At 44.9% G+C, this 18,363-nt stretch overlaps 1 protein-coding gene across 1 annotated transcript in view; it reads left to right on the forward strand.

Annotated features, from left to right (window-relative positions):
* LOC140192545 (uncharacterized) overlaps nt 1–17,949 on the forward strand; it is a 38,813-nt gene extending 20,864 nt beyond the window's left edge. Inside the window, exons 2-3 of the transcript XR_011884328.1 lie at nt 2,545–2,707; nt 17,576–17,949. The gene's annotated coding sequence lies outside the window, so the exon portion shown is untranslated. The remainder of the gene's footprint in view (nt 1–2,544; nt 2,708–17,575) is intronic.
* Nucleotides 17,950–18,363: the final 414 nt, after the last annotated feature.

The raw sequence follows: 18,363 nt of genomic DNA on the forward strand, positions 1-18,363 counted from the left end.
GGACTTCCCCAACATCGGGAACAATCTTCCTGCATCTAGCCTGTCCAATCCCTTTAGAATTTTATACATTTCAATCAGATCCCCCCTTAATCTTTTAAATTCCAGAGAGTATAAGCCTAGTCGATCCAGTCTTTCATCATATGAAAGTTCTGCCATCCCAGGAATCAATCTGGTGAACCTTCTTTGTACTCCCTCTATGGCAAGAATGTCTTTCCTCAGATTAGGGGACCTAAACTGCACACAATACTCTAGGTGTGGTCTCACCAAGGCCTTGTACAACTGCAGTAGAACCTCCCTGCTCCTGTACTCGAATCCTCTTGCTATGAATGCCAGCATACCATTCGCCTTTTTCACCACCTGCTGTACCGGTATGCCAACTTTCAATGACTGGTGTACAATGACATCCAGGTCTCGTTGCACCTCCCCTTTTCCTAATTGGCCACCATTCAGATAATAACCTGTTTTCCTGTTCTTGCCACTAAAGTGGATAACCTTACATTTATCCACATTAAATTGCATCTGCCATGAATTTGCCCACTCACCTAACCTATCCAAGTCACCCTGCATCCTCTTAGCATCCTCCTCACAGCTAACACTGCCACCCAGCTTCGTGTCATCCGCAAACTTGGAGATGCTGCATTTAATTCCTTCGTCTAAGTCATTATTGCCTCGTCTAAGTCATTGTATTGGAGAGGATCGACCTTTATTGAATCTTTGTTCAAGTAATAGTGACCTGCATCTGAGATATCCTCTGCTGAAGCAGGAAGGATTGTGCAGTATCTATTCTCCAGAGGAAAAGGTCAGTTCCTCCAGCATTTTGTGTGCGTTGCTTGGATTGAACCTGGAGTGCTGGATCTGTGACACAGTAGTTCTATCAACTGTGACACTGCGGTGCCCTTTTATCTGAATTTACATGATAATCAGGATCTTAAAGCTACTCTTTGAAAAGTTGGTGGATACTGTTTCAATAGAGAATTTCTAAAGGGAATTAATTTAGGAATGGGTCAAATAGATTGCTCCAATAAATTGTATGGGAGTGATACACTAAGTGACCTTGTTCTATGATAACAACTATATCAGCAGCACATTCAAGACTTCCTCTAGACCTGCCTCAGGGGTTCTTCTCTTGGTCTAGATTCACAATATTCATTCTTCACTTTTTAGTAATTCCCTGAAGAATGACAGATGTCCACAGCCTGGTTAGATCAACAACTCCAGAGAGATCTGCCATGGAAACAGATGGTAAATGGATCAGACTGATCATCGTCCAGTGTTATGAATATTTTCAACCCCATGAATTTACAGGAGAGTCAGCAAAGAAGAGTACACTTTCTCTCATGCGGAGTGATCTCCATTTCTGTCTTCAACAAAACAGTTGAGTTCCCATCCCATCTTCACAGAGAGAGGCCATGAGTAAATGGGCTGTTCCGTGTTTACAACAGTTGAAATAGACCAGTGAGATTGGTGTTCAAACTGTGTTTGGAAATCCCCTCCCCCCTCACTGTCACCTGTCTGTCCCTCGGTGAAAATCAAGCAGAATCTCAACTTGCTGGAGATCTGCACTAAAAACTTAAAATGTTTGCAGTCATTCCGATGAAACGTTATTAACCTGAATTGCAATGTTTGTTCCTCTCCCACAGCTGTTCCTCACCTGCTGAGCGTTTCTTGTAATTCCAGCTTCTTTTTATTACATTCACCCTGGACTGGTTTATATTTCTTTAAATGGACCTCATCTAACCTGGAAATGGAAATGACTCATTCTGTGATAGTAGAACAGTAAAGAAAGCACAACTTTTCCCTGTAAATTGTCCTGGTACCAATTTGTCTGTTATTCCTGGAAATGTGTTCAGTACAGCTGTTGCTAACGAGGTTTACAAGAATAATCTCAGGAATGATCAGCTTTATGTATGAGGAGCATTTGATGGTTCTGTTCCTGTGCTCAATGGAGTTCAGAGGGGCGGTGCGGTTGGTGGAGGGATGTATGGTTAAGTAAACTCACCGAATGCTGAAAAGCCTGGATACACTGGACATGGAGAGGATGTTTCCATTAAATATTAATCTGACAGCACAGTCTCAGAATAAAGATGCTTCCCTTAAAAACTGAGATGAGAAAAAAAATGGCGAAAAGATGTCTGATCTGTGGAATTTGTTGCTGCAGATGTTGGTTGAGGCTGCCATTTGGGTACATATATGACAGAGATAAATATATTCATGATTGCTAAGTAGCTTCAGGGTTACAGGAGGAAGGCAGGAATATGGTGTTGGAATAAAACTCAGCCATGGTTGAGTGGTGGGGCAGACCAGATGGATTGAATCACCTAATTCTGTTCCTGTGTCTTATGTCTTACCATGACTGAATGATGGCTCCTTCTTATCCCATATCGTTTTGTGACGTGTGAGGGACAATAAAAGATTGTTCACTGAGATCATTATATTTGCCTTCAACGTTTAAATTTCAGTGAGTTTTGTTCTTAGAAACATGAAGCAGAAATGTTTGGTTCTCCTTTTTATTGTTAATGTGTTTCATTATCTTTCATGTTAAAGTTAAAGTGAGACATTAATTGGAAGAAAAACCCACAACTGGAATCAAACCACAACTGAAGACGAGGAAACAACAACAACTGAACCAGCCCGAGGATTAAGAACATCAACTGGAGAGAATCCTTCTGAGTTGGAGAAACCAGTGATTCAGTCAGGAGAAAGTTTGGTGAGTTACATTTACTCAAACATTGGTCCTTTAGACATTACATACCTGTACAAAGGAAGGTAGGAAATAGTTGGAGTGAGATTGAATGTGCCCAGAAGAGCCAGTTATGCCTCTGTCAGACCCAGTTGTAATCACTCCAGGTCTGGTAATGTGTTTCCAGCAGCCCAGCCCTTTAAAACCCCTCCCATTCTGTGGAACTGGAATCCGGATAAAGTCACTCAGAGACTGTATAAGTACAAACTCTTTATTCCAAGCACCCAGGGCTTACTCAGTCAGTCACTCAAACAGGAACAGTCTATGACTGTCCTGCCCAATCCACTAACTGACTAACAATTCCCCTTACACCACAGGTATATCCATCCAGATACCCCCCACACAAGACAGGCTGGAGCCCAAAGTTATTTACTATTACAGCCTGTAATTACAAAATAGTCATCATGGCTTACACACACAGAACAGACTGAAGCTGTCCTATCTCTATGCATGAGTGCACAAGGAGATAAGCATCCTGAAACCCTAGCTAGCTACCCTCAAGAAGAAATATGGCTCAGCATAGCTTAGCACTTCTGTTGATCATCTGCAGTTTCTTTCAGAAAAAACAGACTGCTATTGTTTAGTAGAGTACAGCATTGACATCAGTGGGTAAAAACAGCCTACAACAGTAATTATTACAATGATATGTACAACTATTAGGGCATAATACAATATCATGCCCCACATATTACTGAACAGGCCTTTGAAGACCACCATTTCGACCCTTCAGTGAACCTGTGTAAATCCTGCCCTACTTTCTTGATGCTGTCAATCTCCTTGGCAGTGTGCTCGGAGAGGGATGTAATGTTAGTAGACTCATCAGGGATATAGGTGCAGCATTCTGTGTAAATAATAGCACAGGTTCCCCCTTTCTCAGCTAGGATAAAATTTGAAGCCATACGATTCTGTAGGACTGTTTGCCAGATTGCAGTCATTTCAGTGGATATTTCTGTTACTTGGGCCTGTGTTTCTGTCAGGGCCCCTGCAGTATTGTGGCCAGCTCCTCAAGCGCTGTAGCCAAATTGATTATCTCTCGTGAATTCCTGGCTACTCCATAGGAGAGAAAAGCGATCATCCAAAATCGCTCAGTCTCAGCTTCTCCACTGCTGGGCACATACAAGTATGGCCAGGATGCATGATTCCCAGTATCGGAATTTCCATTTGGTGGGGGCCTGAGATACCATCCCTCAAAACACTGACAGCCACAGTCATCTCTGACTGGACCACTGAGAGTTCCTCACTCTGGTTGAGCGGGATTACTGACATTGGAATCATAGTTTTACCATGCTGGGGAATTTTGGCACAAACCCAGCAGGCCCCTAGTTCTAGCTGTTTGGCATAGGTGTGACAGAGAGACAGAAAGGTGTTAACATGGGTGCCCCCAGATGCTGGGGTGAGCCCTCTCAAAGTCATAAACACGAACACCACTGTTACATACCCGTAACAGTTCAAATGAACCAGCAGCAATAAATGACATCTGGAGTCTGGTTTTGATGTTCAAACCACTATCTTTATTAGTATCTACTTATAATATAACAACTTAAGCAAGATAATCTAAAGTTAACAGTGTTATGAGTATAGATATGTGTAAATGTAACTCCCAAACCATTGAGCTCAGGGAATACCAAGCTTAAAGCTTTTAGATGGTAAAGTATGAAAGTTCAGTTCATCCACGGAATAAATGATGAGAGATATTTGTAATCCAAGGTGAATGTCGAGAGAAGGCAATTACGTCGAATTCCACGGTGGTAAAACAGGCTAACAGTTGCCGTAGATCTTATCCATTGTCGTTCCAAATCCACATTTGAATTATCACCAAACGTAGCTTACCACAGGAATACCATCTTCAAAGGGAACTACCAACCAGGCAAGGGTGAACACACAGGTGGATACCACATGGCGGAGCAGACTCGATGGGCTGAGTGGCCTACTTCTGCACCTTTGTTTTGTGATCTTGTCTTGTGACAAGGTTTTCCTAATCCAGATCCAAAACACAAGGTATTACCGACGGTGATTTCCACAGAATATCCCTTTTCACAAGTGGTTCCCACATAACACACCCGAAACCAGCTAAGGGTTAACAAAAGTGGTAGCCACAGGATGCTCCAACAAAATCCACATATGCAATGTAAACACGCTGTATAGTCAAATAGTTCGCTCTCTCTCTCTCAAACAGGAGCCGAGAAAGCCGACGGCTGACGTCACTCAGGCACTCTCTCCTAAAATGACAGTCCACGGCAAGAAACCGAGGGGTTAATCACACCACTATCAACCAACACATTTTCCTTTAGTCTGAGAGAGTCCTACTACTCAGTTCCTGCAGTAACACGTTTGTAGTCTGTTCGATGTATCCACCGAGATTGCGCCTTCAGTTTCAGAGCCGTGGTAGTGGTCAATAACACCTGATATGGTCCTCTCCACCGAGGTCAGAGTTTCCCTCAATCCCAGTTCTTAATCAGAACAAAATTCCCAGGTTCTATGGTGGGATAGTCACTCCCCTCTGCGGGGTAGTTCTCTTCCTTGTAAGCCTGTCGTACCTGTGAATGTAATGCTTAGAAAATTTTGGTTAGTTGGCATATATAATTCCCCATCTCTTCCCCGAGGGTATGCGTATCCAATTTTGCTGGTAGACTTTCTGGGAGCAATGGTACACAAGGTCTTGGTCCCCAGGGTGTCCTCATGGGCCATCCATAAATGATTTCAGCTGGTGACAACCCTGTTCCCCCCTGTGGGGTAACCCTCATGTGGAATAAGACTAATGGTAGGACCTTCACCAAGTGAGTCCAGTCTCTGCTGTTAGTTTGGCCAATTTACTCTTCAGAGTGCCATTGGCTGTTTCCACTATGCCAGCGGCCCGTGGGTGTTGTACACAGTAGAATTGTTGCTTGTTAGCTAGTTCGTTACATACTCCTTTGTTTACTTTTGCCACAAAGTGTAGGCCATTGTCAGAGCTCAGCATCTCTGGCAGGCCGTACCTGGGAGATATTTCCTGTAATAATATCTTCACAACAGTCATAACAGTATTATTAGTAGTTGGAATAGCTTCAGTCCATCTACTAAACACATCTATAATAACTAAGCAGTATCGATAGCAATGTACTCTAGGCAATTCAATATAATCAACTTGCAGACATAAAATAGGTCCACCTGTCAAGGGAGTCATACCCGGTGTGCAGGGTACAGGTTACCAACCATTCCCTCCTTTTCTAGGTGTGTTCAATTATGTATATAATCGACCGATATTGGTAAAAACTGTGCAGGAACACAAACCTGTCCCACTGGGTTGATCCAAAAACCTAGATCGGGGTCTTTCTGGCACCCCACCTGGGACCACAGTTTGCGCTCCTCCTCAGAGGCGTCCCCGTGAAAAGTACGTACCTCCCGCATGTCTGGCAAACCCATTCTGCTTAAGTCACGGAGGGTTGCTTGACGGGAATCCAAGGAAACTACAACTACCGAGGATTCTGCTGCAATTTTTGCTGTCTTATCTGCTAAAGCATTGCCTTTAGTGACCAGGTCGGACATGCGGGTGTAGGCCTCACATTTAATAATAGCCAAAACTTGAGGTAGCTGTAGAGCAGCATTACTAATGGGGTGGCCAGAGGAAGTCAGGAATTCCCATTTTTCCAGAGAGCCCTGTAGTCATGTGCAACTTCAAATGCATAACGGGAGTCTGTGTTAACGTTCACACTTTAGTCTGTTGCTAGGATACAGGCACGAGTCCGAGCAATCAACTGAGCCTTCTGGGCGGAGACAGCTGCTTCAAAAGAGGCCTGCTCAACTATTTCACTGTCTGTCACTATCGCATAGCCAGAATATCATTTTCCTGTTGGATCCACAAAACAACTTCCATCCTCATAAAACGTTGCCTCGGGCTTGAGGGGGTATTGCGGAATGGATGGGAAAGTCTGTCCTTCCTTCACGGTGATCCGGACAGGGGAGCAGTTGGTGCTGTCAACTTAATGGCCTGAAATTGCCCAGAGATGAGTCTTGAGTTCAGTCAATATTAAAAGAGTGTCTTCAGATGTCCCGTCTTCACCTCCGACTCCTTCCAGTATCGGAGTTGGCCCGTGGCCAAGTCTTGCCAGTCTCCCTCGGTGCTGGAGGCTTGTTTCGTCAAGGTGTTGGCAAGGAACCCTAAGTTCTTTGGCTTGAACCCAGGGCAAACCCTAATGGTGGTATGGGGAACCACCAGACCTGTCTGTGGCCAAAAGGAAATCCGGAACTTCGGCAAGTAATGCACTGCCCTCTCTTCCTTTAACCCCTCCAATCACCGTGACTGGGAACGTCTGTCCCTCGAGGGGTGCATAATATTGGCTTTCCTCAGTTGAGCACCCCGTAGGGTCATAGTACAGAGTCACATGAGAGTTGGCCGCTGGCAGAAGGGGTTCAAACGCAGTGGAGTTCAGATTAAGTTCCCACCACTGGGGGGGGCGGAAACTAGGGAAGCAGTCGATTGTTCGCTAGTACCAGGGTGATACCCTTGTCCGTGCATAGAATCTCAACTTCCAACGGACAGAGCAAGTCTCTCCCTGCTAGATTACACCCCTGACTGGTGGTGACTGTAAATGAAACCAAACACTGGGTCTCCCTGGAATTCCACCTTCAGTGGCTGAGTATGTGAATACGTACGTTCCGTGCCTTCAAACCCAGACAGAGTGATTGTAGAATCTGATAGCTGGAATCTCTTTTCTGATACTATTTCCTGATTGAGAGTGGTTATGGTTGCGCCCATATCAATCATAAACGGAATTGGAATTCCAGCAAATTGCAATATTACATTGGGCTCTTCCCGAGGGGTGGTACTCATGTTTGGAAGCTTCCTTGCTTGTCAATTTCTGAACACGTTGTTGTCCCCACCTGTCCCTTGGTAGGTTTTTGTTCCCATTTCTGATCCCCAGATATAGCTTGCTCGCGTCCTTCACCCTGCTGAACATATTCACTTTTAATATTAGTTCCCTTTGGGGTTGATCAGGATTTGAAAGCCGGGTCCCAATAATATGTCAAAGCTCGTCGCATTTGATTTCGGTCATTATCAGTCTAATCCATGTTATTTGTTTTAATCGTGTTGGCTAACTTAGTTGGTAAGCATTGGAGCAGTAAGGCATTAAACTGGGGGAACGGATTCCCATCATTAAAGGCTTGGTCTCCTGTGAAAGTGCCGTAGCAGGCCACAAATCGCGCTCAATAGTCTTGTCCCGATTCCCCAGGCTTAGGTTTGCATTCAAGTATTTTAGTGATGTTTGAAGGTTGTTGGAGAGCCCTCTCCAAGGCTTGAATGATCCATTCTGTCTGTTCATTCTCATTAGGGTTTCCTGCCTGTAAATCCTGATAGGTTTGGTATCTCAATTCTGCCTTCCATTTCCACCCCTCATCAGCTGAGAGAATCATGCAGCAGAGACAGAATAAATCATGCAGGATCGCATTGTACATTTCTGTAGTACTGCGGACATACTGAACAAACTGTGCTGGATTTTCTTTTCTATCTGGGGCCTGATTCATGATCATTATCATTTCTTGAGGCTTCCAGGGTGCAGACAGAGGAATCACTGAGGGCTCTCCCCCCTCCTGCTCGTGGTTTGGGCAGCATTCAGGTGGGCAGTTCATCACAGTCACTGTCCTCAAATAGGGTCGGTGTGCCAGAGACGGTTTCAGGATCCCTTGTTTCCCTATCAGTTCGAACTTTAGACTGATGTTTCTACCCTTCTCTCCTACCTAGTGCGGCATTGGTTTGCTTACATTGTTTTTCCTGCTCTCATTTTCGGCCCCTTTCACCTATTCACGCTCTGCTTTTAGCGTCCTCTAACCTTTGGCGTTCCTACTCCAGTACATACCTCTATCCCTTTGTCACATGCATCATTCCCCCAACATGCTAATAATATACTGCTCCACTTTACATCTGCCTTTTCCTTCCATTCCCTTTTTAACAATTTCCACTTCTTTCCACCGTTCTTCTTCCATATCGAATTTACTGCTTGTTCTCATGAGGTAGTATCCCAGGTTCCCCCCACCCCCCAGTGGCCACATTTTGTCCCCAATTTCTTATTCAGCTCTGCACTCAGCATTCACAAATCCTTTTCCTTGTCTGGAAAACTCTCACACATATTGTGTAGGGCTGCTCCTGGCCCACTCGTGTCAATCGACTGCAATTGACCCATGTTCTCTTAGTAATTTACCGGGCATGAAGCCTCCTGCTCAATTAACAATCAGATAAATTTACCCAACACACATCAAAGTTGCTGGTGAACACAGCAGGCCAGGCAGCATCTCGAGGAAGAGGTACAGTCGACGTTTCGGGCTGAGACCCTTCGTCAGGGTCTCTATATAAAATTCACTGTACACATGTCGTCACTGGGTAAAAAAATGCACAGTACAAGATTTAAGTGCACACTGGTCATTACAAATTAGAGAGGACATTGGTGGGAAGGTGGGGAGACCTCCAGTGTCCCTGATGCCCTCACCTACAAGATGTGCATCCAGCTGCAGCTTGTAACCCTGCACTCTAAGGAGTTGGAACTTGAAATGGATGAATTCCTGATCATCCAGGAGTTGGAGGGGTTGATAGATATGACATGAAGAGAGGTGAGTTACACCCAAGGTGCAGGACACATGATACTGGGTGAGAGTCAGGAAGAGAATGAGTTTAAATAGCCATTGCAGAGTACTCTTGTTGCTAACCTGCACAACAACAGTTGGACCACTTTAGAAGCTGTTGGGGGGGATTACCTGGCAGAGGAAAGTCAGAGGCATGATAGGGGATTCGTTAGTTAGGGGAACAGAACAAGAGGGGAGTAATATCCCAGTGGTAAGGCTTGCTTGTGCTCGTGTGGGGGGAGAGGGTGATGTGGTTAAAGTAAGTTGTAGGAGGAATGGGAGCCAGACTGCGAGGACAGATAGTGGAGAGGGTGAATTGAATTGAATTGACTTTATCACATACATCCTTCATATACATGAGGAGTAGAAATCTTTATGTTACGTCTCCATCTAAATATAGTAATTTATAATAAATAGTTTGTACATAGGACAGTCCATGTAACATAAAAATGCAATTGTATCAGCATGACTTAATCAGTCTGATGGCCGGGTGGAAGATGATATCCTGGATCCTGTTTGTCCTTTGCTGTGGTACCGTTTCCTGGATGATAGCAGCAGGAACAGTTTTTGGTTGTGGTGAATTGGGTCTCTCAATATCCTTTCGGCCCTTTTTACACACCTATTTCTGTAAATGTCCTGAATAGTGGGAAGTTCACATCTACAAATGTGCTGGGATGTCTGCACCACTCTCTGCAGGTTCCGGCGATTCAGGGAAGTACAGTTCCCATACCAGGCAGTGATGCAGCCAGTCAGGATGCTCTCAATTGTGTCCCTGTAGAAAGTTCTTAGGATTTGGGGTCCCATCCCAAACTTCTTCAACCATCTGATGTGAAAGTGGTGCTGTTGTGCTCTTTTCACAACACAGCCGGTATGTACAGACCATGTGAGATCCTTGGTGATATTTATGCCAAGGAACTTAAAGCTGTTCACCCTCTCAACCCCAGATCGATTGATGTCAATAGGGGTTAGCCTGTCTCCATTCCTCCTGTCATCCACAATCAGCTCCTTTGTTTTTGTGACAATGAGAGAGAGTTTGTTTTCTTGACACCAGTCAGATGTTGTTCAGACCTCACATAGAGTCAGCAATCAAATGATTGAGTGTGGTGCGATGAATGTGCTGAGCTGTGTATATCACAATGCAGGAAGCATCGTAGGAAAGCCAGATGAGCTCAGGCAGGGAATTATGATGTTGTAGCCATTACTGGGACTTGGTTGCACCCAACAGTCTGAGGGATTTAGAGGAACAAAGTTGTAGAGAGATCGCAGACCATGCCAAGAAACAAAAGTTGATTCAGTAAGTGATTTTAACTTTCCATATATTGACTGGGACTCCCATACTGTAAAAGGGGGAAGAGTTTGTCAAATGTGCTCTTGATCACTATGTAGAATTCCTGACATTGAAGTGTGCAATAAGCTGTTAGGAAATGACCCAGGGCTGGTGACAGAAATTAGTGATCTTTTTTCTTTTTTAATCTTTTTATTAATTTTCAAGTTCATAAACATAATAACAATAGTGATACAAAGATTGGAATTACCTTATTGTTATTAAACATATACAAAAAATACTACAAATAGTCCAAGTGTAATAGACTTCCAAACTCTCGATATAGTCAATCATGAAGAAAAAAGAAATGAGAAGAAAATGATATTGCAAAAAAACCCAAAAAACCAAAAAAAAAGAAATAGAACTAATTGCTAAACCCTAAAAAAAGCAAACAGAACAAAACAAGGTTGAACCAATATATTAGATCGAATACATTCATTAATGTCGTCAACTACGCTCCTCTATTCACATATTCCAAGTTAATAAAAAGGATTCAGAAAAGGTCAAACTACATCATATGAAAATGTTGAATAAATGGCTTCCAAGTCTCTTCAAATTTAACCGAAGGATCAAACATAGAAACATAGAAAATAGGTGCAGGAGTAGGCCATTCGGCCCTTCGAGCCTGCACCACCATTTATTATGATCATGGCTGATCATCCAACTCAGAACACCGCCCCAGCCTTCCCTCCATACCCCCTGACCCCCATAGCCACAAGGGCCATATCTAACTCCCTCTTAAATATAGCCAATGAACTGGCCTCAACTGTTTCCTGTGGCAGAGAATTCCACAGATTCACCACTCTCTGTGTGAAGAAGTTTTTCCTAATCTCGGTCCTAAAAGGCTTCCCCTCTATCCTCAAACTGTGACCCCTCGTTCTGGACTTCCCCAACATCGGGAACAATCTTCCTGCATCTAGCCTGTCCAATCCCTTTAGGATCTTATACGTTTCAATCAGATCCCCCCTCAATCTTCTAAATTCCAACGAGTACAAGCCCAGTTCATCCAGTCTTTCTTCATATGAAAGTCCTGCCATCCCAGGAATCAATCTGGTGAACCTTCTCTGTACTCCCTCTATGGCAAGGATGTCTTTCCTCAGATTAGGGGACCAAAACTGCACACAATACTCCAGGTGTGGTCTCACCAAGGCCTTGTACAACTGCAGTAGTACCTCCCTGCTCCTGTACTCAAATCCTCTCGCTATAAATGCCAGCATACCATTCGCCTTTTTCACCGCCTGTTGTACCTGCATGCCCACTTTCAATGACTGGTGTATAATGACACCCAGGTCTCGTTGCACCTCCCCTTTTCCTAATCGGCCACCATTCAGATAATAATCTGTTTTCCTATTTTTGCCACCAAAGTGGATAACTTCACATTTATCCACATTAAATTGCATCTGCCATGAATTTGCCCACTCACCCAACCTATCCAAGTCACCCTGCATCCTTTTAGCATCCTCCTCACAGCAAACACTGCCACCCAGCTTCGTGTCATCCGCAAACTTGGAGATGCTGCATTTAATTCCCTCATCCAAGTCATTAATATATATTGTAAACAACTGGGGTCCCAGCACTGAGCCTTGTGGTACCCCACTAGTCACCGCCTGCCATTCTGAAAAGGTCCCGTTTATTCCCACTCTTTGCTTCCTGTCTGCTAACCAACTCTCCACCCACACCAATACCTTACCCCCAATACCGTGTGCTTTAAGTTTGCACACTAATCTCCTGTGTGGGACCTTGTCAAAAGCCTTCTGAAAATCCAAATATACCACATCCACTGGTTCTCCCCTATCCACTCTACCAGTTACATCCTCAAAAAATTCTATGAGATTCGTCAGACATGATTTTCCTTTCACAAATCCATGCTGACTTTGTCCGATCATTTCACCGCTTTCCAAATGTGCTGTTATCACATCCTTGATAACTGACTCCAGCAGTTTCCCCACCACCGACGTTAGGCTAACCGGTCTATAATTCCCCGGTTTCCCTCTCCCTCCTTTTTTAAAAAGTGGAGTTACATTAGCCACCCTCCAATCCTCAGGAACTAGTCCAGGATCTAACGAGTTTTGAAAAATTATCACTAATGCATCCACTATTTCTTGGGCTACTTCCTTAAGCACCCTGGGATGCAGACCATCTGGCCCTGGGGATTTATCTGCCTTCAATCCCTTCAATTTACCTAACACCACTTCCCTACTAACATGTATTTCGCTCAGTTCCTCCATCTCACTGGACCCTCTGTCCCCTACTATTTCTGGAAGATTATTTATGTCCTCCTTAGTGAAGACAGAACCAAAGTAATTATTCAATTGGTCTGCCATGTCCTTGCTCCCCATAATCAATTCACCTGTTTCTGTCTGCAGGGGACCTACATTTGTCTTTACCAGTCTTTTCCTTTTTACATACCTATAAAAGCTTTTACAGTCAGTTTTTATGTTCCCTGCCAGTTTTCTCTCATAATCTTTTTTTCCCCTTCCTAATTAAGCCCTTTGTCCTCCTCTGCTGAACTCTGTAATTCTCCCAGTCCTCCATGCAACCTTTAAATGCTTGCCATTGCATATCCACCGTCAATCCTTTAAGTGTTATTTGCCAGTCTATCTTAGCTAATTCACGTCTCATACCTTCAAAGTTACCCCTCTTTAAGTTCAGAACCTTTGTTTCTGAACTAACTATGTCACTCTCCATCTTAATGAAGAATTCCACCATATTATGGTCACTCTTACCCAAGGGGCCTCTCACGACAAGATTGCTAATTAACCCTTCCTCATTGCTCAAAACCCAGTCCAGAATAGCCTGCTCTCTAGTTGGTTCCTCGACATGTTGGTTCAAAAAACCATCCCGCATACATTCCAAGAAATCCTCTTCCTCAGCACCTTTACCAATTTGGTTCACCCAATCTACATGTGGATTGAAGTCACCCATTATAACTGCTGTTCCTTTATTGCACACATTTCTAATTTCCTGTTTAATACCATCTCCGACCTCACTACTACTGTTAGGTGGCCTGTACACAACTCCCACCAGCGTCTTCTGCTCCTTAGTGTTACGCAGCTCTACCCATATCGATTCCACATCTTCCCGGCTTATGTCCTTCCTTTCTATTGTGTTAATCTCTTCTTGAACCAGCAACGCCACCCCACCTCCCCTTCCTTCATGTCTATCCCTCCTGAATATCGAATATCCCTGAACGTTGAGCTCCCATCCCTGGTCACCCTGGAGCCATGTCTCTGTGATCCCAACTATATCATAATCATTAATAACAATCTGCACTTTCAATTCATCCACCTTATTACGAATGCTCCTTGCATTGACACACAAAGCCTTCAGGCGCTCTTTTACAACTCTCTTTGCCCTTATACAATTATGCTGAAAAGTGGCCCTTTTTAATGTTTGCCCTGGATTTGTCGGCCTGCCACTTTTACTTTTCTCCATAGTACATTTTGTTTCTACCCTCACTTTACACCCCTCTGCCTCTCTGCACTGGTTCCCATCCCCCTGTAGTGAACTAACCTCCTCACGCCTAGCCTCTTTAATTTGATTCCCACCCCCCAACCATTCTAGTTTAAGGTCACCTCAGTAGCCCCCGCTAATCTCCCTGCCAGGATATTGGTCCCCCTAGGATTCAAGTGCGACCCGTCCTTTTTGTACAGGTCACGCCTGTGCCAAAAGAGGTCCCAATGATCCAAAAACTTGAATCTCTGCCCCCTGCTCCAATCCCTCAGCCATGCATTTATCCTCCACCTCATCGCATTCCTACTCTCACTGTCGCGTGGCACAGGCAGTAATCCCGAGATTACTACCTTTGCGGTCCTTTTTCTCAACTCCCTTCCTAGCTCTCCATATTCTCCTTTCAGGACCTCATCCCTTTTCCTACCTATGTCATTGGTACCTATATGTACCACGGCCTCTGGCTCCTCACCCTCCCACTTCAGGATATCTTGGACACGATCAGAAATATCCCGGACCCTGGCACCAGGGAGGCAAACTACCATCCGGGTCTCTGGACTGCGTCCACAGAATCGCCTATCTGACCCCCTTACTATCGAGTCCCCTATCACAACTGCCCTCCTCTTCCTTGCCCTACCCTTCTGAGCTACAGGGCCGGACTCTGTGCTGGAGGCACGGCCACTGTCACTTCTCCTGGGTAAGCTGTCCCCCCCAACAGTACTCAAACAGGAGTACCTGTTGTTAAGGGGCACAGCCACCGGGGTACTCCCTATTACCTGACCTTTCCCTTTCCCCCTCCTAACCGTGACCCACTTGTCTGCCTCCCATGGCCCTGGCGTGACCACCTGCCTGCAACTCCTCTCTATCACCTCCTCACTCTCCCTGACCAGACGAAGGTCATCGAGCTGCAGCTCCAGTTCCGTAACGCGGTCCCTTAGGAGCTGCATCTCGATACACTTGGCGCAGATGTAGACCTCCAGGAGGCTTGTAGACTCCAGGTCCTCCCACATCCGACACCGAGAACAGCAAACTGCCCTCACACTCATACTGCCCCTCTCCTCAAATAACAACAGAAAATGGATGCCAAACCTCCCTCGCCTCGCCTGTTTCCGCCGAAGCCTGTTGAGCCGAAGCCCTTAAGTCTTCACTCTGCTCCCGGCTCACTCCGCCGCCCGCAAACTCCGCTGCCCACTCTATGAGGCTCTGATCCTTTTAAATCTGCCGCGCTGCACAGCCCGACGTCACACGCCTGCGCAGTCCCGCCTCTCAGAACGCTGTTGGAGAAAAAAAAATAACGAAAATTTCAAAAATGTCTTTCTCGGCACTCCCACTCAGACTCTCAGACTCCTTCTTCGAATCAAACCCGAAGCAGGATGTCTGCCCTTTTAAATCTGCCGCGCTGCACTGCCCGACGTCACACGCCTGCGCAGTCCCGCCTCTCAGAATGCCGTTGGTGAAAAAAAAATAACGAAAATTTCAAAAATGTCTTTCTCGGCACTCCCACTCAGACTCTCAGACCCCTTCTTCGAATCGTGACACTTCTGATTTTTTCTAAATTTAAACATGATATAGTTTGGGAAAACCATTGAAATGTAGAGGGGGAGGTTGGTTTGTTTCCAATTTAATAAAATGGATCTTCTGGCCATTAATGTAACAAGTGGGATTATCCGACAAGCTGAAGAGGATGAAGATCTATGTTCCGTCATTGGCAAACCAAAACTTGCCGTAATTGGATGGAGTTGTAAATCAAAACGCAAAACTGTTAAAATAATATCAAAAATATCTTTCCAGAATTTTTCCAAGAGGGGCGAGATCAGAACATATAAGTCAAAGAAGCCACCTCAAAGTGACATCTGTCACAAATAGGATTTATATGGGAGTAAAAACAGGAATTAGTGATCATAATGCCATGAGATTCAAAGTAAATATGAGAAAAGAGAGGTCTGGACAATGGGTTGAGATTCTAAATATGAGAAAGGTCAATTTTGATGGTATCAGAAAGGATCTGAGAAGTGTGGTTTGGGACTGGCCGTTTTCTGGCAAAGGAGTACTTGGTAAGTGGGAGGCCTTCAGAAGTGAAGTTTCAAGGGTGTAGAGTTTGTATGTGCCTGTCAAAATAAAAGTGGAAAGGCAACTGGTGCAGGGAACTGTGGTTTTCAAGAGAAATTGAGGCCCTGGATATTTTGTTCCTCTAAATGCCTCACACTGTTGGGTGCTACCAAGACTCATTAATGACTCCAATATCATAATTCCACCCCAGAGCTCATCTGACTTTTTTTTTTAGTCGTCTTCTGTTGGTTTCTAAAAGCTTCTCAATAGTTTTTGCTCATTATTTGCCCTCTCTTTGGCTTCTTATGTTGGCTTTGGCTTCTCATTTCAGCCATGGTTGTGTCCTCCTGCCTTTCTAATTCTTCCACTTCTTTGGGATGTATCGATCACTCAGCTCCCGAATTGCTCCCAGAAACTCCAGCCATTGCTGCTCCATTGTCACTCCTACCTTTTCCCTTCCAAACAAGTTTGGCCAGCTTCTCTGTCACAGAAACATGGAGTAGTTCAGTACAGAAACAGGCTATTTGGCCTATCTAGTCAATGCTGAAAAAACATTTAAGCTGTCTAATGCAACTACCTGCACCAGGACGATTGCCCTCCATACCCCTACCATCCAGGCTCCCATCCGAACTTCTGTTAAATGGTGAAACTGAGCACATATTCACCACTTGTGTTGGCATCTCATTCCACACTCTCACGACCATTTCAGTAAAGAGCTTTTCCACATGTTCCCATTAAATTTTCACCTTCCCCACGTACCCATGACGTCTGGTTGTCATCCCACCCAACTTTGGTGGAAAAAGCTGCTTGCATTTACCCTATCTATACCCTCATAATTTTGTATACTTCCAACAAATCCTCAAAGCGATGTATAATTTCCTTGTTTATGTTTAGAGCCTTTTTCAGGTATACAAGATGATGAGGGGCATTGATCGTGTGGACAGCCATAGGTTTTTTTTTCCAAAGGCTGAAATGGCTAACACGAGGGGGCATAGTTTTAAGGTGCTGGAAATAAATACCAAGGGGATGTCAGGCTAAGTTTTTTACACAGAGACTGCTGGGTATGGAATGCACTGCCAGCTATTTGTGTGAGAGTGTTTCAGTTACTGTGGGGCCAGGAGCCCATGCAGCTCAGTGGGAACAGGGAATAATACCAATGGAGAGAGTCAAACTGAGCCAGGTCACAGATTGGAGATGGCAGAAATGCCCCATTCTTATACAGACAGGAAGAGCATCAGAGAATTTGATGGTCATTCCAGATACCAGCACTGTGCCCAGTTAGAAAATAATTTCTCTCTCCAACTTGGGTTGAACTTCACTGTAACAGTGTGATGTCAGATCACACCTCGGCAACTAAAGTGATCTCATCTGAAACGTTGTCGTACATCCATTGATGGATTTTGTAAATCTTTTTACAGGTTAAAAATGACAAGGAATTTGTCTACGGGAATCTCGAACACAACACACCAGTTTTGCTGTCTCTGTCCAAATAATTAAGAAGTGGAGCAAGGGATTCACTCGAACATCCTTCCTGCTCAGACTGTGGGGAGGGATTCACTCGATCATCTGACCGACTGACACGCCCATCATTTTACACGGGGAGAGGCCATTCCCCTGCTCAGACAGTGGGAATGGATTCCGTCGGTCATTTCAACTGAAGGTACATCAGCAAGTTCACACTGGGCAAGGCCATTCACCAGTTCTGTGGGTGAGAAGGGATTCAGTTGGTTTTCCCACCTGTGGACACACCAGTCAGTTCACACTGGGCAGAGGCTAGTCATCAGCTGAACTTCTGGGAAAGGATTCACATGATCATCTGACTTCATGGCTCACCAGCGAATTCACACCGGGGAGCGGCCGTTCACCCGCTCAGACTGCGGGAAGGGATTCTCTCGGTCATCCGAACTACTGGTACACAAGTCAGTTCACACTGGGGAGAAGCTATTCAACTGCTCAGACTGTGGGAAGGGATTCACTTGCTCATCTAAACTAAAGGTACATCAGCGAATTCACACTGGTGAGAGGCCATTCATCTGCTCAGAATGTGGGACAGGATTCACTCAGTCATCGACCCTAATGGCACACCAGCAAGTTCACACCTTGGAGCGGCCATTCACCTGCTCGGACTGTGGGAGGGGATTCACTTGTTCATCTCAACTGAAGGTACATCACCGAGTTCACACTAGGGAGCGGCCGTTCACCTGCT

The sequence above is a fragment of the Mobula birostris genome, unplaced genomic scaffold (assembly GCF_030028105.1).
Source record: "Mobula birostris isolate sMobBir1 unplaced genomic scaffold, sMobBir1.hap1 scaffold_1633, whole genome shotgun sequence".
Lineage (NCBI taxonomy): Eukaryota > Metazoa > Chordata > Chondrichthyes > Myliobatiformes > Myliobatidae > Mobula > Mobula birostris.